Below are 25,606 nucleotides of genomic sequence, written 5' to 3'. Positions count from 1 at the left end.
GCAGCTTAAAACATATGTTCTGGGGACAGGAAAGTTGTTATAGAGATAAATGGTATTCATGAAACAAATTATGTAGCAAAAAACTTTGCCAAAAGTCACAACCCATTTAACATATGTCTGACAGGTTAAATGAGTTTGATATCTCTTAGGTTTGAAATGCACTCCAACGGCTGTATGATGCAAGCTCAAGAGTCAAAAGAACAGTAGTGAACTACAGTTCTTACAATTATAACAAGCAGCCGTGTGCTCTTGTGAATGATCTACATCATACACCCTTACAGACTTGGAAGTTTGCACAGTTTGTAGTCTTTCTAATTCAAAATTGGTTAAGTGTGAAATAGACGGAATGGTTTAAATAACCAGACAAAACAAATAGTAACAAACATTCCTTACCTTGGTCTTACATGGCACAGTTTGTTTATTTCAGGCTTTACTTTTTACTTTTAAATCCCTTCTAAACGAAACATGTCCCATAACTCCCTATGTACAGGGTGAGGCCTATTTATAATTTAACTTAATCTTTAAGTTGTTAATTCCTTACAGGAGCAAGCAGCTTGGAGCATGCGTTCTCAGCACTCCACGTGCCACATAGAGAAAGGAAAACTTTTTAATGGTGTTCATGTACATTACAGCTACATGAGTTAAGCTTTTGAAGGCTGATTTGTAGAGAGGTAAAAACAAATTAAACTGGTTCATGACAGTTCAAGAGAAAATTTTTATATTAAACTCTCTCTCAGATATCAGAGTATGCCAGTTTGACTGCTGTAAAAGTATTAAAAAAATAACAATACCTCTTGGTTATATTATATTGCGAAACCCAAGTGTAACTAATATTTAACAAGTAATAGTTTAATTCCATGCTGAAAAGAGAAGAAAGAAAACAAAGTTTCGGCCATGGAGCCTTCTTCAACTGTAACCCTTGAAGAAGGCTCCACAGCCAAAATGTTGTGTTTTCTTTCTTCTCTTTTCAGCATGGAATTAAACTATTACGTGATCCTTTGCAGCCTACACCTGCTGACACAGCTAGCCATCTGAACTAATATTCAACAGGTTCCACTCACATAGAGATTCAAAAATGCTTTATTATCATGACTGTTAAATCACAGAGTTGCCAAGGCCAATACAACATCCAAAAACATCCACAAAGAAAATACAACATAAGCAGATATTCTGCTACAGATTATTGTCTATGTGGCATTCTAGTTTGTGTTATGTTTGTGTACTCCTGTGGTTTTATAAGTGATTTTTCTAGTTTTTTTCTGTGCTGTGGTAGATTTAGAAGTGTGTTATTTTTGTTGTGCTATACTTCCTCCTCTGTATGCAATTGCATTTGACCTCAAGTACAGGCAGCAAAGCTATTATCAAACTTTGGTTTTGATCTTAACATCATCAGAGGGGTTACTGATTTCTGAACAGACTTAGAGTGTGAAAGTCAACAATGTATTATCCAACAACAGGTATTGTTTTACTGGTTCCCCCAAGGATGCATATTGTCTCCGTTACTCTTTGTCCTGTAAGCAAACACCCTCAAGAGCTCTCACCACTCCAGACACTTAATAAAATTTGCAGACGACTCTGTCATTGTTTGTCTGCTGCAAGTAAATGAGTGTAGCTATGGACATGTCAGATGAGTATGATAGGAGGTGTGAAGAAAACTTCCTGAAGACAAATGTGTCCAACATCAAAGAAATGATAACAGGTTTCTGGAAAAAACCCATACCCCCACCCAAACCTAAAGGGGGAGAGAATTAGCTGAGGTGGTAGGAAAAAAAATTAGTAGTTGTGAAATGTTCTGAACCCTAAGTGAAATTTCAAAACAACTTAAAAAAACAGGTCCAATGTGGACATGATCCTCACAAAAGGACAAAATTGTCTTTATTATAAAGGCAACTTAAGCATTGTAATGTTAATGATTCATTGTTGATCTTCTCCTATCGGTCCTTCCTCAATTTGTTTTAATTTTCACTCTGATGTGTGGTTTGGAAATTTCAAGAACCAACTGGGTTGTCTTGTGAAATTATGTCCGTCTATTGTTCACTTGTTCTGCGTACAGCAAAATACATCTGTAACGAATCTTCACACCCCTTGTCTAACTAGTTCCAAGTTCCAACCAACTACAAAACCAATAGATTAAAATTCTGATTCATAGCTGCAGCCATTTCCTTACTTCATACTTGATTTCTGGGCTATTTTTTATATGCATGTTATTGGTAATTTATGTATGTTATTGTTATTGTAGACAGTAGTTAGTACATCACATTCAAACACTTTAAAAAACAACCTTAGGCCTTCAAGGCTTGAAAATATAGAGCTCTAAAATATTGGAATTATTTGAAGACAATATCAGGAGTGCAAGTGGCAGGAAAGAGATGAGCACAACATGTATTCTTATATTATTTAGTATGTTGTTTAAGAATAAAATAAACTGTGGGAAGACTGCAATAACAGCAATAGTACAATAAAAGATGAGAATAACAGTGGAAAAAAAATTACAGGATTACTAAAAAATAAGGAACTTAAAATGCAATCCAACATCAGACAATACTGATAACAGGGAAGAAAGTGCAAGAGACTCAACAGCTGAGGAGAAGGGGAAAATATCACATTGAGATAAATAAGGAAAAATGGGTCACAGGAAAAAATTAAATCAAAGAGCAAAAGGGAAAAACATGGAAAAGCCAGCAGAAATTCTAGCACCAGCACAAAAATAAGGGGACAAAACAGAAAGAATACAAAACAACTGAACAAAGGAACAAGACATGGAAGAAAAGAAAGCCCATGCATTCATGAACCTACACCAAAGAAAAGATAAAAATAGCTTATCTCCACAAAGAGTTAAAACCCATCGTAACCATAAATACTGTAGGGAAAAAAAGTCCCTAGAAAAGCTGTGTCCTGTTTTCTCTGGTTATCTCACCTTTTGGAAAGGGTGATTGTATGCAAAACATTAATGCTAAAACCTGTTTACATATACTGTATCTACCTTCCTGCCTGGGCAGATGGCAGATCCACCACATTCACTTCTGTCAGACCTACCCTTGTAATCCATTACCATGAAAAACTCAAATCAGCCCAGGTCTGGAAACAATGCAAAAGGAGACATACTGTATGGAGAGAGGACCCAGAATCCCCCCTGTAGTAGACTGCTACTGGGCAAGGGGTAAAAAAAATAGAAAACCAACCTATTCCTTTTTTAAAAAAACCCTAGAAGCAGGCACACAGGCGAGCTCAATTTCTAACAACACATAAGCAAAAGAGGCATCTATAAGGGCAGGTGACTGGAGATCTCAATAAGAGTCAACACAAACACAAATGATACAAAAACCAACACAGTCTTCCTAAAATAATTTATGTAAGTATTTTCAAACCGCTTATACTTTCTGAGTACGCTAAAAAAAATCAGTTGTGGACTGTACCTCTTACCCCACATTGAAAGTTTGTATATTTGTTATTTGTTCAAAATAGAGCCTATTGCTTTTTAGAAATCAAAGACACAGGTCACTATTTTTCTGTTCATTTAAAGTGTGTGTTGAGTGCGTATGTGGTCAGATATGTGCCAGCTTCATATGAAGTCGATCTGACTTCTATTCAGGACACTGTATTTGGCAAGCTGCCAGTAATAGGGTATTGAAGATACTGGTGAATAGCTAGCCCAGGTTACTGTTCACACAAATGCTCCGGCAGTTGTTAGGGTCAGGTGATCAGTCCTGGATTCCAGGCCAAAGGAAAACATCCGTACTTCAGGATGGGGTTGAGTATTTTAAACTAGGCTCATCACTAGGCTCATGCAGTTATGTCACATGATGTGGCTGTTTACCCTGTCTACGCCACAGGCCTTTTGTAGTTTAAGGGTATGGAGTTAGTATACTTGCTCCAGCTTTGTGTTTGGGAAATCCAAGGGATATTGGTTGTTTTTTATAGACAATTCAACAATGTTCTGTTTTTAAGACTTTGTACCATACACCGATCCGCCCCGGAGACCCAAGTGATTCTGGTTTAGGTAAGCCAAGGGACAATGATCTTCACGTTACCAGGGGGACAGTGGGTGGACAAGTCTCCCCTAAACAATGTATCTTGTCAGATTATGATGTCAGTCCGTTTAATAATGTTGTTGAACTCCCTTCAGCCAAAATACAGAGGAGCCCAGGCCCAGAATGTTACACATACTGACAGAAAGTGATCTCATTATGTGTGTCATGATGGTGCTGTCTGGCTGTCCTGCTGGTCTGGATGAGGGGTGCGTAGTGTGGTGCAGGTACTTGTCCCATCCTGCTCTTGGTCCAGGTTGGAGGGTTGCACCGATTCTGAGTCTTGTTAGCTGGTATGGATTGGTTTGGGGGTGTTGATACCAGAGTGGTCCAAGAGGGGGGTGCAGATGTCTCGGGGGCATTCTTGTTTTTCTATGACTTCACGTTGATTCTGTTGGTTCTGAGTGCCTTGGTTACATACGCTTGTGTGTATAGATGAAAAAGCTATTGAAGAGCACCTCATTCATCTCGGTGGAAGTTCCCATGTTCAAAAAATCCTAAAAAGAGAATTAAAGTTTCACACAACAAAGCATGACTGTGAAAGGTCAGGAGGCCTGACACTTGCACAAATGCACAACACTTGATTACAGTCAAAAAATCATGAAGCCATGAAGACGACCCACCTGTCCCAGTGTATTACCTGTAGTGTAATCTTCAGAAAATCATAAAAAATTAAAGAAAGGGGCCACAGCTACAGTAAGGTTGTATGAGGTTTGGGGGCCTGTCTGGTGTGTAAAACACTTGGTTTCAGCAGAGTGGGTGCTGTATTTGAAATGCTATTGAGCCATGAAGACGACCCACCCGTCCCAGTGTATTACCTGTAGTGTAATCTTCAGAAAATCATAAAAAATTAAAGAAAGGGGCCACAGCTACAGTAAGGTTGTATGAGGTTTGGGGGCCTGTCTGGTGTGTAAAACACTTGGTTTCAGCAGAGTGGGTGCTGTATTTGAAATGCTATTGAGCCATGAAGACGACCCACCTGTCCCAGTGTATTACCTGTAGTGTTATCTTCAGAAACTCATTACAAAATAAAGACAGGGGCCACAGCTACAGTAAGGTTGTATGAGGTTCGGGGGCCTGTCTGGTGTGTAAAACACTTGGTTTCAGCAGAGTGGGTGCTGTATTTGAAATGCTATTGAGCCATGAAGACGACCCACCTGTCCCAGTGTATTACCTGTAGTGTAATCTTCAGAAAATCATAAAAAATTAAAGAAATGGGCCACAGCTACAGTAAGGTTGTATGAGGTTTGGGGGCCTGTCTGGTGTGTAAAACACTTGGTTTCAGCAGAGTGGGTGCTGTATTTGAAATGCTATTGAGCCATGAAGACGACCCACCCGTCCCAGTGTATTACCTGTAGTGTAATCTTCAGAAAATCATAAAAAATTAAAGAAAGGGGCCACAGCTACAGTAAGGTTGTATGAGGTTTGGGGGCCTGTCTGGTGTGTAAAACACTTGGTTTCAGCAGAGTGGGTGCTGTATTTGAAATGCTATTGAGCCATGAAGACGACCCACCCGTCCCAGTGTATTACCTGTAGTGTAATCTTCAGAAAATCATAAAAAATTAAAGAAAGGGACCACAGCTACAGTAAGGTTGTATGAGGTTTGGGGGCCTGTCTGGTGTGTAAAACACTTGGTTTCAGCAGAGTGGGTGCTGTATTTGAAATGCTATTGAGCCATGAAGACGACCCACCCGTCCCAGTGTATTACCTGTAGTGTAATCTTCAGAAAATCATAAAAAATTAAAGAAAGGGGCCACAGCTACAGTAAGGTTGTATGAGGTTTGGGGGCCTGTCTGGTGTGTAAAACACTTGGTTTCAGCAGAGTGGGTGCTGTATTTGAAATGCTATTGAGCCATGAAGACGACCCACCCGTCCCAGTGTATTACCTGTAGTGTAATCTTCAGAAAATCATAAAAAATTAAAGAAATGGGCCACAGCTACAGTAAGGTTGTATGAGGTTTGGGGGCCTGTCTGGTGTGTAAAACACTTGGTTTCAGCAGAGTGGGTGCTGTATTTGAAATGCTATTGAGCCATGAAGACGACCCACCCGTCCCAGTGTATTACCTGTAGTGTAATCTTCAGAAAATCATAAAAAATTAAAGAAAGGGGCCACAGCTACAGTAAGGTTGTATGAGGTTTGGGGGCCTGTCTGGTGTGTAAAACACTTGGTTTCAGCAGAGTGGGTGCTGTATTTGAAATGCTATTGAGCCATGAAGACAACCCACCCATCCCACCTGTAGTGTTATCTTCAGAAAATCATAAAAAAATAAAGGTTCCATAACCCAAAACAAAGCTGGGAATAGTCAGATGACCTGCTTAGTGTGCAAAACACTTACCTGCAGCATTGTGGGTGCTGTGGTTTAAATGCTATTGGTTTGTGAACAGAATACCCCTATCCCAGTGCATTGTGCCACATTAAATAAAAGCAAGAGAAAAAGAGATTCAGAACACAAAGCTGTGTCAGTGTTCTGTGTAAAAAGTCGGTATGAACATCATGGGAGCTGTTTTTAATAAGCTGCTGAGTAAAGAATATTTTTATCTTCCTGCTGTCAGTAGTATTGTGAATATAGTTGACCCTTACCTGAATGAAAACAGGACGTAAAGGAAGGGTTTCAGAAATCAAACAAAGCTTTATTCCCGTGCTTACAGTCTGGGTAATTGGAGACTGCGCTGTTCTGCTTCCTATGGTCATATACCGGTTTTTCGCACGAAGCCGTATTGAACAGTATTTCTCGCGTTGTGAACGTGTGCACACAGCGGTCCCCCGGGTTCCAGTTCGTGCGTAATTACGCATCGATGAAAAACCGGAGGTTTTAAAAAAGATAATTAGCTCACTGATAGTTTGATATAAAGGGTGTGGAAATATCCACAAGTCGTGGTCTTTAAAATGCATTTGGTTTGACAGCATTCTGTGCTTCCATCGCGAAGATATGGACAAAAGAATATGCGTGCTTGGTCAAAAAAATGTCATAAAAACGACAAAGTAAAGGCTGAGAAAGCATCCACAATGTATTTTATACACAAAACAAGCATTCTCGCAACTCTAAGAGGTTTCGTGAAAGCGCTACAGGCGTGCCAAAATCGTTTTCGAACTTCGAGCTAACTTTACCCCGGTTGACGAAGGTCATGCCGGGAGGAACTCATGCACTATAGAGGAAAGGGGGCGGGCACGTACAGTTCACATTCAAGCCACAAGTACTCTTCTTGGATGTTGCACAAACAAATCCTAACGTCTTGAAAGCATTGCAGCATGTTTGTGTCCCACTTCCCGTGGCTGCGGGACGACTGACAAGAACGGACAAACAATCTGTGGCGTTTAGCGTGACATAGTCTTGCAGGCATCGTGCTGTCTCACTGCAATACTATACCGCTGGAGGAAACAGTCCATCTGGCCATGAAACTCATTTGAACGTCTAGCTACAGCAACTAACAATATCATGATTTATTCAGGATGTGTGGAATCAGCACGTCCCGGAGACAGCTTCCGAAATCGTGAGCATTCTCTGGTGGTAGGGGCGTTCAAGATGGCGCTCAGGTGGGAGGTAAAGTTTAGTTGTTGGGGAGTTTTTTTGAGTTTTTCATGACCTGAATGTTAATTTTTGCTTTTTTTGACTACAGAAAAATAAGGACTTAACACTAGTTGTTTAAACTTCAGTTATAATTGAAAGAAAAAAAAACGATTTCTTTAGGGTTAACCCTTTTATGTTTAAAAAGTCCGATATGAGTAACACTGGGAAAAGAAAAGAGAGTGCTGGGTCTTCGAAGGAGAACTCTAAGATACCTCAATCGTATATGTATAGCACTACAAAAAAATCGATGGCAACTAAAGGGAAAAGTGAAGCAGCTGCAGGGGCAGCAAGAGGGCGGAGGCGCCGCGCGCCCGGCCGACGTGTTGGACCGGTGCGCTTTACGTGCTGAAATAAACACGCGACAGCCCCGAAATGTTTCCAGAGTGCTGTGCACTGAAGACTTGCCTGGTGCTCCTCCGTGCAGATTGTTTGTCCTCCTCCAGTGCGGGACGAGCCAACACAAGGGAGCGCATTCGCCAACATCCAGGCACGCAATGCGATTTGGAAAGCAGCTCCTTTCCAAAGAGTTGCACACGAACGATCCTTCAGTCCCGCTCGGGGGGCATGGAACCCCCGCCACACACAGCTTCAAGTAGCGAGTCATGCGCCAGGGCTCTCGCTTACGGCCACACCACCCTGGACACGCCCGATCTTGTCTGATCTCGGAAGCTAAGCAGGGTTGGGCCTGGTTAGTACTTGGATGGGAGACCGCCTGGGAATACCAGGTGCTGTAAGCTTTTGCTCTCCCGGCCAGCAGGGGTCGCCGTTGGTGCCGTAGGCTTTGGGAGGAAAACCTGCAGGATGGAAAGGTGATCTATAGCCTCATCTCTAGAGATGTTTTGTTGCTGTGGCATGTGTGTGACCCATATTCAAAAAAAAAAAACCCGTCTGTAAAACGAATATCGAAGCTGCCTCTAAATCTGCAAATGAAGATGAGTCGATAAACCACTCGTTTTTCGTATAACTAGACATTTATTCATTTGTTACCGATTTCATTCATTGAGCCCTGGGGTTTCCTAATGGCCAAGGAGGGTCGGGACCTCGGTTTGACGCCTCCCCCGAAGGACGGCGCCTGTTTGTGCAGCAGAGTGTCGCCATCAGGAGGCTGGGGCGTAAGAGAGCCACACAGCCCGCAGGGTGAGCGCTCCCTACTGGTCCCAGTCACACCTCTTGCAGGAGCAGCAGCAACCGGAGCTTTTCCGGGGTGGAATCTCCCATCCGGGTGCCGGCCAGGCTCACACCTGCTGGGCTGCCCCGGGGGTGAGCCCAGTCGAGAGTCGCAGGGCCAGATCTAGTCACCGGGGAGAAACGATACAAGTGAAGGATTGCTCGGCTCTCGGCACTTGAAAAGACCGACAAATGTCTCGTTCCCGCCGGAGCTGAATGTACCCGCATGTGTGGTGTCGTCTTCTTCCCCCGCCCCGCTGTGTTTGCTGTATTGTCTCTGAAGCCGGCCCCCCCGAGACGAGACGGGCTGTTCCTGTGCCCCAATTAACACTTTACAGGTGCCATTCCCCGGCATTGTGGCCATTGGAGCCCCGACGCAGCTAATGCGGAGCACTTGTTGGACTGGCATCGAAAGGACGTGTGCGCACGGAGCGAGCCTTCCCTGCGGCAGAGCGCGGGAACTTTCTCCCCCCCTCCCGCTGCAGGAGTTGTGTGCACTGCAGCGGTGCCGAGAGAAAAGCACAGAAGGCAGCAGGCTCTGGAGAGCAGGTAAGAGACGGAGCCTTGTGGGCAGGCAAGCAGGCCCGTTTTTTGGAAATTGCTGAAAAGGTTTGTTCGGTGTGTGGCAGGCGCACGTCGCAATGAGGCCGAATTGCATCCCGGGACATGCTGCGAATGCGCAACGGCGACTGCAGATGTGTAGGAAACGGCGCGCTCGTTTTCTCGTTTTGCCCACACTTTTGAGTGTTAGTGTGGCGTGTGAGTGTGTGAAAGAGTGGGCCCAGCAGGAGGCGGTGGCGTGCAGGGCGAGGAGGTGGCCTAGGCTGCGCGATTTGTGCTGTGGGTGCGGGCCGCTTGCAGGGGCCTGTTTAACTCATACTTACCTGGCAGGGGAGATACCTTGATCAAGAAGGAGGTTCACCCAGGGCGAGGCTCGGCCATTGCACTCCGGCTGTGCTGACCCCTGCGAATTCCCCAAATGTGGGAATCTCGACTGCATAATTTCTGGTAGTGGGGGACTGCGTTCGCGCTCTCCCCTGATGTGCTTGGTCCAAAATCAGATACGGGAGGGTTAGGACACCACGAGCTGCGTGGCTGCGGAAGGATCCCGGTTCGACAGGAGTGGACGCCGCTGCTGGTTCTCGCTGGCTTTTAGTTAGGGGTCCGGAGAAGCATCTCAAGCTAGTTCCACTACTCCTTCCGGACGTTCATTCCCTTTTCAAAGTCAGTCGTTTTGCTGTAGTCTGCGTTCTTTAGGCTGATTATCGAGGTTAGCCTTTATTTGGTCATGGGGGGCCTCGGTACTGTATGCTGAGTCTAAAGACAGTTTCACCCGTTTTCTGATTGCTCGGTTCTGTACCAGTGCAGACATGTCAAACAGTGAATGGCTGTACCTCTATTGTATTCGTGCTCAATGAATGAAATCGGTAACAAATGAATATATGTCTAGTTATACGAAAAACGAGTGGTTTATCGACTCATCTTCATTTGCAGATTTAGAGGCAGCTTCGATATTCGTTTTACAGACGGGTTTTTTTTTTCGAATATGGGTCACACACATGCCACAGCAACAAAACATCTCTAGAGATGAGGCTATAGATCACCTTTCCATTCTGCAGGTTTTCCTCCCAAAGCCTACGGCACCAACGGCGACCCCTGCTGGCCGGGAGAGCAAAAGCTTACAGCACCTGGTATTCCCAGGCGGTCTCCCATCCAAGTACTAACCAGGCCCAACCCTGCTTAGCTTCCGAGATCAGACAAGATCGGGCGTGTCCAGGGTGGTGTGGCCGTAAGCGAAAGTCCCTGCGCCTGACTCGCTACTTGAAGCTGTGTGTGGCGGGGGTTCCGTGCCCCCCGAGCGGGACTGAAGGATCGTTCGTGTGCAACTCTTTGGAAAGGAGCTGCTTTCCAAATCGCATTGCGTGCCTGGATGTTGGCGAATGCGCTCCCTTGTGTTGGCTCGTCCCGCACTGGAGGAGGACAAACAATCTGCACGGAGGAGCACCAGGCAAGTCTTCAGTGCACAGCACTCTGGAAACATTTCGGGGCTGTCGCGTGTTTATTTCAGCACGTAAAGCGCACCGGTCCAACACGTCGGCCGGGCGCGCGGCACCTCCGCCCTCTTGCTGCCCCTGCAGCTGCTTCACTTTTCCCTTTAGTTGCCATCGATTTTTTTGTAGTGCTATACATATACGATTGAGGTATCTTAGAGTTCTCCTTCGAAGACCCAGCACTCTCTTTTCTTTTCCCAGTGTTACTCATATCGGACTTTTTAAACCTAAAAAAAAATCGTTTTTTTTTTCTTTCAATTATAACTGAAGTTTAAACAACTAGTGTTAAGTCCTTATTTTTCTGTAGTCAAAAAAAGCAAAAATTAACATTCAGGTCATGAAAAACTCAAAAAAACTCCCCAACCACTAAACTTTACCTCCCACCTGAGCGGCATCTTGAACGCCCCTACCACCAGAGAATGCTCACGATTTCGGAAGCTGTCTCCGGGACGTGCTGATTCCACACATCCTGAATAAATCATGATATTGTTAGTTGCTGTAGCTAGACGTTCAAATGAGTTTCATGGCCAGATGGACTGTTTCCTCCAGCGGTATAGTATTGCAGTGAGACAGCACGATGCCTGCAAGACTATGTCACGCTAAACGCCACAGATTGTTTGTCCGTTCTTGTCAGTCGTCCCGCAGCCACGGGAAGTGGGACACAAACATGCTGCAATGCTTTCAAGACGTTAGGATTTGTTTGTGCAACATCCAAGAAGAGTACTTGTGGCTTGAATGTGAACTGTACGTGCCCGCCCCCTTTCCTCTATAGTGCATGAGTTCCTCCCGGCATGACCTTCGTCATTGTTCTGTCATCTTTTATTTAAAGGGTTGTATTTCTGCTGCTGAAAATAAGCAACGGTTTTCTCACAACGCCCTTTGTTCCCAACGGAGCCCTTGTCTGTCATGAAATTCTTCAAAACCTCAAGCTAGAAGAAGAAGAAGACGACAAATATGAAGCGTTATAGCAACGACATGCCATGAGACGATCGATAACGATTTCCATAGGATCCCCGCGGTTGCTTGGCAACCGTCAGCTTTGCGCAGTGGCAGTATCGTAGCCTGTGAGGTTTAGCCGAGGCGCGATTATTGCTAGTTGAAAACTTTTCCCAATACCCCGCTTCCGCCGGTTTGCAATACAATCGGCGAAAGCAATTTTTGACAGTCTCGTCAGAGACTGAGCAAGGTGTTTAAAGACAGATTTGGTCATGGTGATATCATGGTAGAAAGAAACGAGCTTGTTACGTGTCAACAGAAACGCTCTTTAGCTCTTTCAGCTTTATGCAGAGAACAGCGTCTGTCGAGATTACTTTTGTGTCAGCGCGAAACGCCGTGTGCTGTCAGTTTGATTTCATATTGCTCGTAGCGGCGCCTGGCTTTTGTCTGTCAAACGTTAGGTTGCGCTTCTTCATGCTGCATCGTCGGCATGAGTGGAGCATTTTAAACGTCTGTACTTACTGCGCCCCATAAGAAATCGTTTGTCCCTGTTCAAAAGAGATTGTGCGATGTCCTGCAGCGTTCGCAAAGCAAACCTTTGACAGTTTGAAAAGAGGAATTTATTCTGCTTCCTGTGCGTGCAGTAGTTACAAAGTTGAACGTCTTTACACGATCTGCTGCAGTTTTCAGTGGGTGGGCTTTGTCAAATGGCTTGGAAAAACGCACTGTGTTTCGGCTCGGGAAACATCATGAGCAGTGTCCTGCATGTTTTCTGTGTATAGCTGTCTTTTAACGCGTACAGAATTCATTCGAAATCATTGATTTCTCCAATTAACAAGGGTCCCTTTTTGAACCTGCCAGAAGCATTCTTTCAATGTAACAGATTTACTCCGGGGAAGGGCAGCATGACATTGAGAGTAGCTCAAGCTTTCAGCACCTTTATCTGACTGCATGTATGCAGACACTGCTCAGAATCCCCTGTAAGATTCTCCTTCAATTCCGTTTTGCAGTGCTTTAGCTCTTTCAAAAGGCTTCACTTTGCTAGTCACAATCCAAGGCTCATGACAGCATTTGAAAACATTTGCAACTGCATTGGCCGGGAATCGAACCTGGGTCAACTGCTTTGAAGGCAGCTATGCGCAACACTGGCTCGCTCCAGAGTAAATTTCACGTCGAGGGCATATTTTTTTCCATTTTACCGTGAGTCGGGCTCAGCTGCACAGAGGAGAGAGCAGAGCAATGAGGTCACAGGGAAGAAGGGACAATTTTATGATGCTTTGGAAGATAATGTTTTTTTTTTCTTATACTGAAAATGAAAGGTAGTTGTTTCTATATGGACTCAGTCTTTGGAATTTGTATATATATATTTCAGTGATCCCTCAGCCATTCCTTCTGTATTGTAATTCAATTTCTCTTTTAAAATTCCTTCCCCACTTCTAGGACCTGCAGTTGCTGAACTCCACAATGGCTTCTATTGGAAAGTCTGTGACTGAGACCAAGTAAGTGCTCACTTTTTTATGAAACCATTATTTATTTTGGAGCAATGAGCAATTCTTATATAAATGCAATAAAATCATTATGCTCAAACTATGAGAGAGAAAATTAAGGATAATTTAAGAAATCAGTCTTAGCTTGTTTCTATACACAGATGGTATTATTTATTTTCAAAGGAAACCCGCGAGGATTCCCCTGGTGTGCAAGATGTGCCTGAATACTCTTGATCAGCTTCCTGCTCACTTGAAGAGGGCGTGTATGAAGCACGCCACGGCAGAAGAGATCAGGATGGCCTCTCAACAGGCGAGGGAGGACATGATGAATCACCTGAAGAATGGGGTCATCGTGGATTACCACAGAATAGAGATCGTGTCTGGTGAGGCAAACAGGATAGTGGTTATAAGACTGCTAGAGTCCTTGGGCCTTTTTGTACATGGGAAGCCTGAAGACACATTGGCAAGGTGAGATATTTTTAATCTGTAAGGCTTCTGTAGTTTCTTTTTGAAATCATTGTTACAACATATTATGTAAAAGCATGTTGAAAAGAATATACCTGCATTCCAGCGGCCCTGAGCAAGAGGCCGCTGTCCAGGAGGAAGAGATGCCAGAGGCTGCTCTAGAAACTGAAACAGAAGCGGATAAGGAAAGGGAAGATATGAGCTCTGAAGAACTCTATCAGCAGTAAGACTTTTTATTTTTCAGATGTATCTATTTTTTACTAAAATTCTAATTTGTCTTATAGGTATAAAATGTTTAAACCGGTGTTTTATATCCTTACAGGCCCTGAGTAGTTAAAAAGTATCAGCAGGCCGGAAGAGAGTGGCCCAAGCTGGACTCTATAGAAAGCACTCCCTGGATGCTCCTCTCCTGATTGGATTCAAACAGTACCTTACCAAGGATCTGGGAGTGGCAAATTATTCTCAGGAGGTATTTATTTTTTAAAGGCATTTAAAATTAAGTAATGGTATCTTCATTGTAAATGTTTTTATTTCTTAGCTTAAAATTCACCCATGTGAAATGATGTCAGCCATAAACATCATGACTCTATATTTCCTACCTGAATCTATTCTACTTAAATTATTACATTATACACAATTTGAGTTCATTTTAAAAAGTAAAAGGTAATGAAAGGAATGCATTTTCATAAGAAAGATAATACCGATATGCATGTGATAATCTTCCTTATATCATGTAGTGCATCATTTGGACACTTTGTGGGCTTCAAATACAAAGAAAATCATGTTCTATGGTACAAGATAAATACAAAACTTAAGCTTTTATTTTAATTAGATTTCTTTATAAAGCATAAGCAATCATTTATTACATCGCTTCTTGAATTAAATCTTTTGACAAGAGGTAAGACTTCTGTTACATTTAAACCCATGTTTAGCTGTGTTTTTTAGATTTAACTGAACCAATTTCTGTGTGTGATAATGTCCTTGAATTCTGACAACATCACACTAAATTACATGATATAAAACAGCTAATGTTTCTAGAGATAAAGTTTCTGAGATGCTTCTAATTACTTTTTATTACCAGGGACAGTTTAATTCACCTTGTACAGTACTGTAAGACCAAGATGCTTTTTTTAAAAGTTATTTAACATTTTATAGAACTTTGTCTACTATGGCAACATGATGTGCTTGGTGAAACTTGGAAAAATACTGCTTGGCCACTTATCTTAAGGTAAAGATAGGATAAAAGTTTATCTTTTGCACCTACCTGACCCCCAGGGAAGGCCAATGCTTTCTAAGTTGATGGTTCCCTACAGTAGACTGTACTTTAATTTCAAAGGTAATGTATATTGACCCAAATCAGTTTTGGAATCCAATCTACTGACGAGATGGAGCACATCCTTTTTTCAGGATTTTAGCATCATACGTTTGGTATATTTAGTCCCTAATGCTGAAAGAAATGATCATAGAACATTTGGACACTTTGTGGGCTTGAAATACAAAGAAAATCATGTTCTATGGTACAAGATAAATACAAAACTTAAGCTTTTATTTTAATTAGATTTGTTTATAAAGCATAAGCAATCATTTATTACATTAATATATGTGAAAATAACATTTTAGCATCATACGTTTAGTATATTTAGTCCCTAATGCCGAAAGAAATGATCATAGAACATGACATCTAACCTTACCTGCGGTGTTTTTAATCCCTATTGCTCAATGCACAGTGAAAGCATTCCATACATGTGTCTGACAATGAGGAATGGGCCCCTGAGACAGTCATTTGCCTGTTTCACAAATGATCGTATTTTACTAGAGGTTCTGTTTGGGATTCAGATGTGCATTCGGACAGCAATCCCTTTCAAGAAATGATACGTTCTGGATGAGGTCAAAGGTGCTGGAACACTGTATCTAGGATGTGTTTGCAGAGACTGTGTGTCTCCTGCTTCAACGCAGTGATAAACAGATGTGCTCCTTTAATTTATTGGTACATGCCCAGGGCAGTAAGCAGTCTGAGGATTTATTTCCAGATGGCATAGAGCAGTGAAGCAGTGAAGTAGTGCAAAACACTGGATCATTATATTATTAGAATCTATTCTACTTAAATTATTACATTATACTCAATTTGAGTTCATTTTAAAAAGTAAAAGGTAATGAAAGGAATGCATTTTCATAAGAAAGATAATACCGATATGCATGTGATAATCTTCCTTATATCATGTAGTGCGTCATTTGGACACTTTGTGGGCTTGAAATACAAAGAAAATCATGTTCTATGGTACAAGATAAATACAAAACTTAAGCTTTTATTTTAATTAGATTTGTTTATAAAGCATAAGCAATCATTTATTACATTAATATATGTGAAAATAACATTTTAGCATCATATGTTTAGTATATTTAGTCCCTAATGCCGAAAGAAATGATCATTTGTTTAACATGCACGGGTCTGTCTCAAAGGATGCAGTACTCCTGAAGGGCCTCAAACCCTACATTTCGGATGCCTAGCTGTATCCCTCACATGTGGCACCTCAGAATGACTTCTAACCTTACCTGTGGTGTATTCAGTCCCTATTGCTCAATGCACGGTGTACATACTGCATACATGTGTCTTGAGAATGAGGAATGGGCCCCTGAGACAGTCATTTGCCTGTTTCATAAACAGGGACCTGGACCTAGACCTGGCCCGTACAGGGCTCAAACCCGCGACCTTGGCGTTATTAGCACCACGCTCTAACCAACTGAGCTAACCGGCCTCATGACAGTGCTCCTCTCTGTGCTGCAAAAAATCAAACTCAGGGAATTTCTTTTGTCCTCCTTTGAATAGAAAGCCGTGTAATCAGTGTACGGGCTTTCTCGTGCAGTTTCATGGTTCTTGTAACCCAAATCCTACACTGGCCTGAAGTGCCCCCCCATTTCACAGCATTTTTCAGCTGATTTAAAATGTACCTAAAGGAGAAGCATTATTGAAGACCATCAATTACCAAGAGCTTTTGTCAAAGGTTTTGGTGGTCATTTTGAATGACCACAGAGTGCTGTGACCTCGGTTTTATCCAAAAAGACAGCGCCCTTTTACAACACAGCATCTCCGTCACTATACTGGGGCATTGGGACCCGCACAGACCTCAGGGTGAGCGCCCCCCCGCCGGCACCATTAACACCGCTTCCAGCTGGAAGCTTTGTTTTTCCCTGTAGCTCACCCTCATCCGGATTCTGACCTGGCTCACACCTGCTTAGCTTCAGTGGGTTTTCAGTTGCGAGTTGCAAGGGGATGCAAGTGATGGAGCTGCTCGCTGCAAAAGCCACTGCATTGGCCGGGAATCGAACCCGAGCCTCCCGCGTGGCAGGCGAGAATTCTACCACTGAACCACCAATGCTCAGTGCCTGTCCCTTCAAAAAAGACGCTTTTTTGGTGCTCTGTGCAAAACGCGTCGACATATGCTTCCAGCTGCAAAATGCCATTTGCGGACGCTGAAGAACTTATTTCCAAGGCAGCGGGTACAAGCGATTGGGCGTTTTAAAACCACCAGGAACAGCAAAGAGGCGCGCTTCTTTGCTTGTGCCGAAACACACCGACTGAAGGCGGACAACGTAGTCGGCAAGATTGGAACCTGTGCGGGGAGACCCCAATGGATTTCTAGTCCATCGCCTTAACCACTCAGCCACGACTACAGCAAGCCCCACCGCCGCTGCGTTCTTGCTACAATCTTACCTGGATCGCGAGGCGCCAGCGGAAGCCTATTTCAAAGTCGTTTTCCGTTTCAAAAAAACATTTCCAAAATACAAGCCTTGCAGACAGACACGCCTCAGAGGACTTAAGGGTGGCTTCATGTCGGAATGATAAAGTCTCCCCGTCCGGACATGAAAATGCCACTTTGTTACACACAAAAAAAGAATCAACAACAGAGAAATGCCCACAAGCATTTGAAAAGCTGCACCACGTCGCACTTGAAATAGCTCTTACATTAGTGGTAGACACAGGAATCGCCTTTTTATTTACGCTCTTACCAACGCGATGGAAAGCAAAACAAAGCAAAGCAGAGCAAAACAAAACGAACAAACGAAAACACTCACGTCCCGCACTTGCATATAACGCCGTTACGTGCCCAAGCGGTATTGTACGTCATCCTAGCACTGCACCCCGGGGCGTAAGGTATATGGGAACGAGCACACGCCACGAATCGTCTCGAATCACTCCCTACAGCTGTAAGGCGCCTTGAAGCCTGCACCCCCAACATTCTTCTTTGCGCATCTGTGAAAGGTAAACTCTTGAGCAAACTCTGAACCAGCTCTAAGGAAACTAATCCGATTAGACGTTACTTTGACTCATCTTTTTACTCTCAGTGCTGGATTGCTCAAACTCCTGCTAGGGTTAGGGTTAGCATTCACACGCTACTTAGACACTTTGTTTACGCTCAGTGCTGGATTTTGGGAACTTCAGGACGAGTGGGAATTTTCTCCTATCTGTCAATTCTGTTTTGTTTTGGAGACTCTTGGCTGCCTATATTGTACAGTGCAGCGTGAAGGAAACATTTTCCAAAACTGTGTCAGCTCAAAAGTTGTAAGAAAACCTCTCCAGCTGCTTTACCTCTCTTCATTTTTGTCATTTAATGTGACAATCGATGTATAACTGGAGCCTCACATATGCAAATGGTGAGGCTCCAGTTCGACACCACTTTACAGTATATGACAAAAGCATGGCAGACTGTGCCGGACCAGCTGGTAACTTCCGCTTATTTTGACCATATTAAACATTGGAAATCTTCCCACTTGCATTTGTGACACTTGATTTTGGCTCCACCTAAGACACTCTTAAATCTTCAAACACTTTTCTCTTCTCCCGCAACACTCTTGTCTGTCGGCACTGTGTGGCAGCGTTGCAGGACAACCCATCTCACCAAGGAAAGGAACCTAACAGCTTTGGTAAGAGAGGAGAAAAGGACATGGCCCGTACGGGGCTCGAACCCGCGACCTTGGCGTTATTTGCACCACGCTCTAACCAACTGAGCTAACCGGCCTTATGACAGTGCCCCTCTCTGTGCTGCAAAAAATCGAACTCAGGGAATTTCTTTTGTCCTCCTTTGAATAGAAAGCCTTGTAATTCAGTGTACGGGCTTTCTCATGCAGTTTCATGGTTTCACAGCATTATTCAGCTGATTTTAAATGTACCTAAAGGAGAAACATTATTGAAGACCATCAATTACCAAGAGCTTTTGTCAAAGGTTTTGGTGGTCATTTTTAATGACCACAGAGCACTATGACCTCGGTTTTACATCTCATCCAAAAGACAGCGCCCTTTTACAACAGAGCTTCTCCGTCACTATATTGGGAGATTGGGACCCGCACAGACCTCAGGGTGAGCGCCTCCCCGCTGGCCCCATTAACACCACTTCCAGCTGGAAGCTTTGTTTTTCCCTGTAGCTCACCCTCATCCAGGTACTGACCTGGCTCACACCTGCTTAGCTTCAGTGGGTTTTCAGTTGCGAGTTGCAAAAGTTGGGATGCAAGTGATGGAGCCGTTCGCTGCAAAAGCCACTGGCCAGGAATCGAAACCAAGCCTCCTGCGTGGCAGGCAAGAGTTCTAACAATGAACCACCAATGCTCAATGCCTGTACCTTCAAAAAAGACGCTTTTTTGGTGCTGTGTGCAAAAAGCGTCGACATCTACTTCCAGCTGCAAAATGCCATCCGCGGACGTTGTGAATTTATTTATTTAGACACCGCTCAGAATCCCCTGTAAGATTCTCCTTCAATTCCGTTTTGCAGTGCTTTAGCTCTTTCAAAAGGCTTCGCTTTGCTAGTCACAATCCAAGGCTTGTGACAGCATTTGAAAACACTTGCCACTGCGTTGGCCAGGAATCAAATCCGGGTCAACTGCTTGGAAGGTAGCTATGCTCACCACTATACCACCAACACATGCCCGGGGGAGCCCTCCAGGACACCACCAGAGAATGCTCACGATTTCAGAAGCTGTCTCCGGGACGTGCTGATTCCACACATCCTGAATAAATCATGTTATTGTTAGTTGCTGTAGCTAGACGTTCAAATGAGTTTCATGGCCAGATGGACTGTTTCCTCAAGTGGTATAGTATTGCAGTAAGACAGCACGATGCCTGCAAGACTATGTCACGCTAAACGCCACAGATTGTGTTTGTCCGTTCGTGTCAGTCGTCCTGCAGCCACGGGAAGTGGGACACAAACATGCTGCAATGCTTTCAAGACATTAGGATTTGTTTGTGCAACATCCGAGAAGAGTACTTGTGGCTTGAATGTGACTGAGCAAGGTGTTTAAAGACAGAGACTGAAAACTGTTAAAGGATGAGTCAAAGTAACGTCTAATCGGATTAGTTTCCTTAGAGCTGGTTCAGAGTTTGCTCAAGAGTTTACCTTTCACAGATGCGCAAAGAAGAATGTTGGGGGTGCACGCTTCAAGGCGCCTTACAGCTGTAGGGAGTGATTTCAGACGATTCGTGGCGTGTGCTCATTCCCATATACCGTACGCCCCGGGGTGCAGTGCTAGGATGACGTACAATACCGCTTGGGCACGTAACGGCGTTATATGCAAGTGCGGGACGTGAGGGTTTTGCGTTTGTTCGTTTTGTTTTGCTCTGCTTTGCTTTGTTTTGCTTTCCATCGCGTTGGTAAGAGCGTAAATAAAAAGGCGATTCCTGTGTCGACCACTAATGTAAGAGCTATTTCAAGTGCGCCGTGGTGCGGCTTTTCAAATGCTTAACAGGATGATTTTGCATGCACGCGTGCTTTCATGCAGTCGTGTGTGCAACCATGTCTGCTTACGTGCAAACGGGCGTGGTTTCATGTATGCAAAAAACTTTCCTGGGCTCTTCTGAAGCACATAAAATTATTTGGAGATATACATTTGTCTTATTTTCCTCTTAGGCTCTAGAATTGATAACTTTTTTTTCATTTTTGGCATTTTTCATCATTTTCCAGAAAGTGGTTGCAAGCCCAATATCATGCGAAGAAACTTCAGGATTCGGGGATCAGTCAATGGATTTTCTTCAAAGTTGGATTTTTGCACTCTGTGGACCAAGAGATGTTGTTCTATAATGTTTTTTTTTTTTTCAAATTTAAAAATATCATTTTTTCATGGAGCTTTGAATGGGATGGATTCACCCTCCTTTAGCCAGGACAGAGCTCCAGGAGCCTGGGTAGGATTCTAGCTTTCTCCCCTTGCAGGCACCTGGCACAGAAGACATCATTTTTTTCCTTAAAATCTTTTTTTTTGTGTTCCTTGTTGCTCCAAACTTAATTTTAATCACTTTTAATTAGAGATTTTATTAAAAATAGTGCAATAAATGACTAATTTCACAAAAATTAATGTAATATAAAACGGATGTTTTCAACTTTATTGTAGTGTTTTAGAAACTAATATGTCTTCAAAAATGGTTGTTTTTCACTCCTATGAATGAAAACTGTTGTTATATGATGTTTTTTTTTTCAAATTTTAAATGATCATTTTTTCATGGAGCTTTGAAGGGGATGGATTCACCCTCCTTTAGCCAGGACAGAGCTCCAGGAGCCTGGGTAGGATTCTAGCTTTCTCCCCTTGCAGGCACCTGGCACAGAAGACATCATTTTTTTCCTTAAAATCTTTTTTTTTGTGTTCCTTGTTGCTCCAAACTTAATTCTATTCACTTTTAATTAGAGATTATATTAAAAATAGTGCAATAAATGACTAATTTCACTAAAAATACTAAAAGTAATATAAAACTGATGTTTTTAACTTTATTGTAGTGTTTTAGAAACTAAAATGTCTTCAAAAATGGTTATTTTTCACTCCTAGGAATGAAAGCTGTTGTTATATGATGTTTATTTTCAAATTTTGAAAAAGCAAAGAATTCTAGCTTTCTCCCCTTGCAGGCATCGGACACAGAGAACCTCATGGTTTTCCTAAAAATCATTTTTTATGTTCCCTGGTGTTCCAAACTTAGTTTTAATCAATTTTAATTTGTTATGTTACAAACAGGGTAATAAAGTCTTAATTGGACTATAACTAATGTCATATTGTCTGCTACAAAACTGATATTTTCAGCTCTATTGTAGAGATTCTAGAATCAACTAATAAAGAATTGAAATAAAAAAAGGGCATAAGAAGACATTACCAACAACGACCACATGATGGAGATATTGTCTAGACATTACCAACAACGACCACAAGATGGAGATATTGTCTAGACATTACCAACAACGACCACAAGATGGAGATATTTTCCAAAGAGGCAAGAGGGGCAAAGCTGCGATAAGGTAAAATCATTTTTTGAAAGAGATTGTTGTCAGAATGCACATCCGTATCCCAAACAGAATCTCTAGTAAAATATGCTCATTTGTGAAATAGGCAAATGAGTGTCAGCTACAATATGATTGCTACATATCTGCATTTGTTGGTATTTAAGGAGTAAGAGTGCAGGTTTAAACCTGCGATCCAGTGTGTTGAAGAATTTCACAACACTACCTCTAGCACATATGGAAATAAATCCTCATAATGATTATTGCCCTGGGCATGTACCAAAAAATCAGTGAGCATATATATATATATCATTGGGTTGAAGCTAGAAACACAGAATAACTGCAAACACATCCTAAATACAGTGTTCCAGCACCTTTGACCTCATCCAGAACGTATCATTTCTTGAAAGGGATTGCTGTCCGAATGCACATCTGAATCCCAAACAGAATCTCTAGTAAAATACGATCATTTGTGAAACAGGCAAATGACTGTCTCAGGGGCCCATTTCTCATTGTCAGACACATGTATGCAATGCTTTCACTGTGCATTGAGCAATAGGGATCAAAAACACCGCAGGTAAGGTTAGAAGTCATGTTCTATGATCATTTCTTTCAGCATTAGGGACTAAATATACTAAACGTATGATGCTAAAATGTTATTTTTACATATATTAATGTAATGAATGATTGCTTATGCTTTATAAACAAATCTAATTATAATAAAAGCTTAAGTTTTGTATTTATCTTGTACCATAGAACATGATTTTCTTTGTATTTCAAGCCCACAAAGTGTCCAAATGATGCACCTTTGACCTCATCCAGAACGTATCATTTCTTGAAAGGGATTGCTGTCCGAATGCACATCTGAATCCCAAACAGAATCTCTAGTAAAATACGATCATTTGTGAAACAGGCAAATGACTGTCTCAGGGGCCCATTTCTCATTGTCAGACACATGTATGCAATGCTTTCACTGTGCATTGAGCAATAGGGATCAAAAACAGAATGGAAACAGACGAGGATGGGATTTGAACCCATGCGTGCAAAGCACAATAGATTAGCAATCCATCACCTTAACCACTCGGCCACCTCGTCGACAAAACTGGGCTGTCCCAACTGGGTTGGCGCGCTCCAGATGATCTTTTTCTTTTTTTTCCCTCGTACTCGAGGGTCATTTTCCTGTTCCACATGCGATTTCAATATTTTCCTTGGGAGATGTCAAGCCAGCAAGCCACTGCTGTGGTTCAGTGGCCAGCGTGGAGTTCAGTGGCCCTGTTGTACACAGAAAGCACATTGAGCTCCTTGGACATGAAAAGTTCCAGATAAAAGCCATTTGTCATCCTTTCTCTTGGTGTCGATGTTGCTATTGTATGTAAAGGTGGCAACTTGCTCAGCGAGCAGGCGGAGCACACACCGAATGCAGATGTGTCTGAGTGGTGTGTCCAAGTGGCTGCAAAAGGACAGCACTCCCGGGGCGCTGTGGCTTAGTTGGTTAAAGCGCCTGTCTAGAAAACAGGAGGCCCTGGGTCTGAATCCCAGTGGATAACCGCCTACGGCTAGACTTAATTAAATGCAAGTATTCATTTCCTGTCTTTAACACGACTTGTTTTTCTTAAAATGGATGCAACTTGCAAAACATGAAATACAAACCTTGCTAATCAGCGCTAGCAGCTGGCAAAAAAAAAGAAGTCAGCAATGTTTTTTTTCTTTAACCTTAACCCTGCTAATGGAGAAGAGTTAAACGACCGAGTCTATGCAGCTTAAACGGTGCGCACGTCGGGATCTTAGCTGAAAGGGTGGTAAATCACGCTCACCCCAGTCCTTAATCTTTTAAAGAGGATACAAAATTGAACCTAGACGCCACATCACATACATCCTGTTCAATGATAAAAAGGTAACATCTATCCTCGCTCCAGAGTAAATCTCACGTTGAGGGCATATTTTTTTTCACTTTACCGTGAATCGGGCTCGGCTGCACAGAGGAGAGAGCAGAGCAATGAGGTCACGGGGACAGGGGAGTCACACGCTGGCTGTTTGAACACGCGGAAGATCACTGAGGGATCCACAGTATATGGACCCTCCGTGCGCAATCAGTCCGCACTCCGGACTCTGAATCCTGCCATCCGAGTTAAGATCTCGGCAGAACCTGAAGCGCAGTTCCTTCTTAAAACGTAATCTGGTGAGCATTTCTAGAATCGTACTTGTATAGATGCAGCCTTTAATGTGTTGCTAGGTTAAAATTGATGACTTCTTGTATTTCAGTAGGCAACTGCCCTCTTGATTTCAGATTGAATTTCTTTATTACAGGGGCGCTTTTATGATGACAGAGTCATGTTCAGGTACTTTGCTTGATGGAGGAAGCTCATTTCGGACTCTGTGATCTGCTCACCTGGAAAGGTCTGCTGTACTACTACAAGAGAGAAGTAGAGTCTGGAAGAAGGGACAATTTTATGATGCTTTGGAAGGTAGTTTTTTTTTTCTTTGAAATCGAAATGAATCAGAATATCAGAGCAAAAGACAAACTCTTGGTTTGGTTTAAAGAGATATGGTTTTAAAACAGACAAAATGTAGAAAACAGGTGTTTCTCACTTCTGGAAAAGAATGGACCGGGGTATTTTACTAGTTGCAGTGCTGAGCTCACCGGCTTGCAGTCCTGCAGTGTTGCACCAGGGTCAGTGGTGCAATGGATAACACGTTTGACTACGGATCAGGAGATTGTAGGTTCAACTTCCGCCTGGCTCGGGTCGTTTTTAAACGCATCAGGCTACTCCCTAAGTAGCATGTGCTACTTACTGTATTATAATCGTACCCAGTAAGAGATTTCCTTTATGTAAATGAACTGCACTTGACAGCTTTAGAAAAACACCTGGGCTCAGTACGGTGCTGAGAGCTAATCGTTGCTGTTGTTCTAATTAGCACGCACTGCATCGGCTATGAACCCGAACTTTTCAATTATTCCGATCAGTAAGTCAACACGTAGTCCACATGAAAGGTAGAAATATTCTCTTGTCTGTCTCTTGTTTGTATAGAACTGAATGTCCCTGACAATGTACTGTTAGTTTTAATTGAAGAACGGCATTTGTGTTCAAATATACCAGACAAGTTTATGTAACTGCTCATGCGACACTCAGTTGTAATTAGTCAAGAAATAAAGTCGAACAACAGCTGCGGGTTTGATTCTGAACGTATGAGATTGCAGCGTCTTTTACTTCCATTGACAAATGATAGAGATTCGAAGAGAGATCCTTCAGACCAGCAAGCAAACCCACGGCTATTTCGGTTTTCTATCTAGGCAACGTTGGTGTCTGCAATAGCATACATGAAAGCGTGATGCAATTTCTGTGGCTACATTTGTTGCACGTCATGCACAGTAAGAGTGTTTCTAACACCAAATAAAAAGTCAACAATTAGCGATCACGCCTTCTCAGTTAACCCACTGAAACCCTTGCTGTTAACAGTTCTTTAATGCGTGCTTTACGAGCACCTACATATCGTGTCGGTTCTTTCAGCTTTATTCATTAGGTTTTCAAAGGCATAAGTAGAGCACCAGAGGTGCGAACGCAGAATGTATGGTAATCTGAAGAACTGCTTTCCATGGCAGCGGGTCCAAGCGATTTAACGTTTTTATAGTACCGGGAAAGGAGAAGCGGCACTTTG

The 25,606-nt window shown here is 42.8% G+C and overlaps 6 non-coding genes across 6 annotated transcripts; 3 read left to right on the top strand and 3 right to left on the bottom strand.

The window, feature by feature from the left end:
* Positions 1–8,215: 8,215 nt before the first annotated feature.
* On the top strand, positions 8,216–8,334 carry LOC138227249 (5S ribosomal RNA). The gene has a single exon (XR_011184887.1). It is a non-coding gene; the product is annotated as a 5S ribosomal RNA (ribosomal RNA).
* Positions 8,335–9,640: 1,306 nt separating this feature from the next.
* On the top strand, positions 9,641–9,804 carry LOC138227242 (U1 spliceosomal RNA). Its single transcript, XR_011184881.1, has one exon. It is a non-coding gene; the product is annotated as a U1 spliceosomal RNA (small nuclear RNA).
* Positions 9,805–10,440: 636 nt separating this feature from the next.
* LOC138227237 (5S ribosomal RNA) lies at positions 10,441–10,559 on the bottom strand. The gene has a single exon (XR_011184878.1). It is a non-coding gene; the product is annotated as a 5S ribosomal RNA (ribosomal RNA).
* A 1,291-nt stretch (positions 10,560–11,850) lies between these two features.
* On the top strand, positions 11,851–11,992 carry LOC138227247 (U4 spliceosomal RNA). Its single transcript, XR_011184885.1, has one exon. It is a non-coding gene; the product is annotated as a U4 spliceosomal RNA (small nuclear RNA).
* A 5,017-nt stretch (positions 11,993–17,009) lies between these two features.
* On the bottom strand, positions 17,010–17,080 carry trnag-gcc (transfer RNA glycine (anticodon GCC)). Its single transcript has one exon. It is a non-coding gene; the product is annotated as a tRNA-Gly (tRNA).
* A 5,882-nt stretch (positions 17,081–22,962) lies between these two features.
* Positions 22,963–23,044, bottom strand: trnas-gcu (transfer RNA serine (anticodon GCU)). Its single transcript has one exon. It is a non-coding gene; the product is annotated as a tRNA-Ser (tRNA).
* Between the last annotated feature and the right edge of the window lie 2,562 nt (positions 23,045–25,606).

Source organism: Lepisosteus oculatus, unplaced genomic scaffold, assembly GCF_040954835.1.
Source record: "Lepisosteus oculatus isolate fLepOcu1 unplaced genomic scaffold, fLepOcu1.hap2 HAP2_SCAFFOLD_286, whole genome shotgun sequence".
NCBI lineage: Eukaryota > Metazoa > Chordata > Actinopteri > Semionotiformes > Lepisosteidae > Lepisosteus > Lepisosteus oculatus.
The sequence above is the reverse complement of the archived record's forward strand: the minus strand, read 5'-3'. Positions and strand labels throughout refer to the sequence as shown.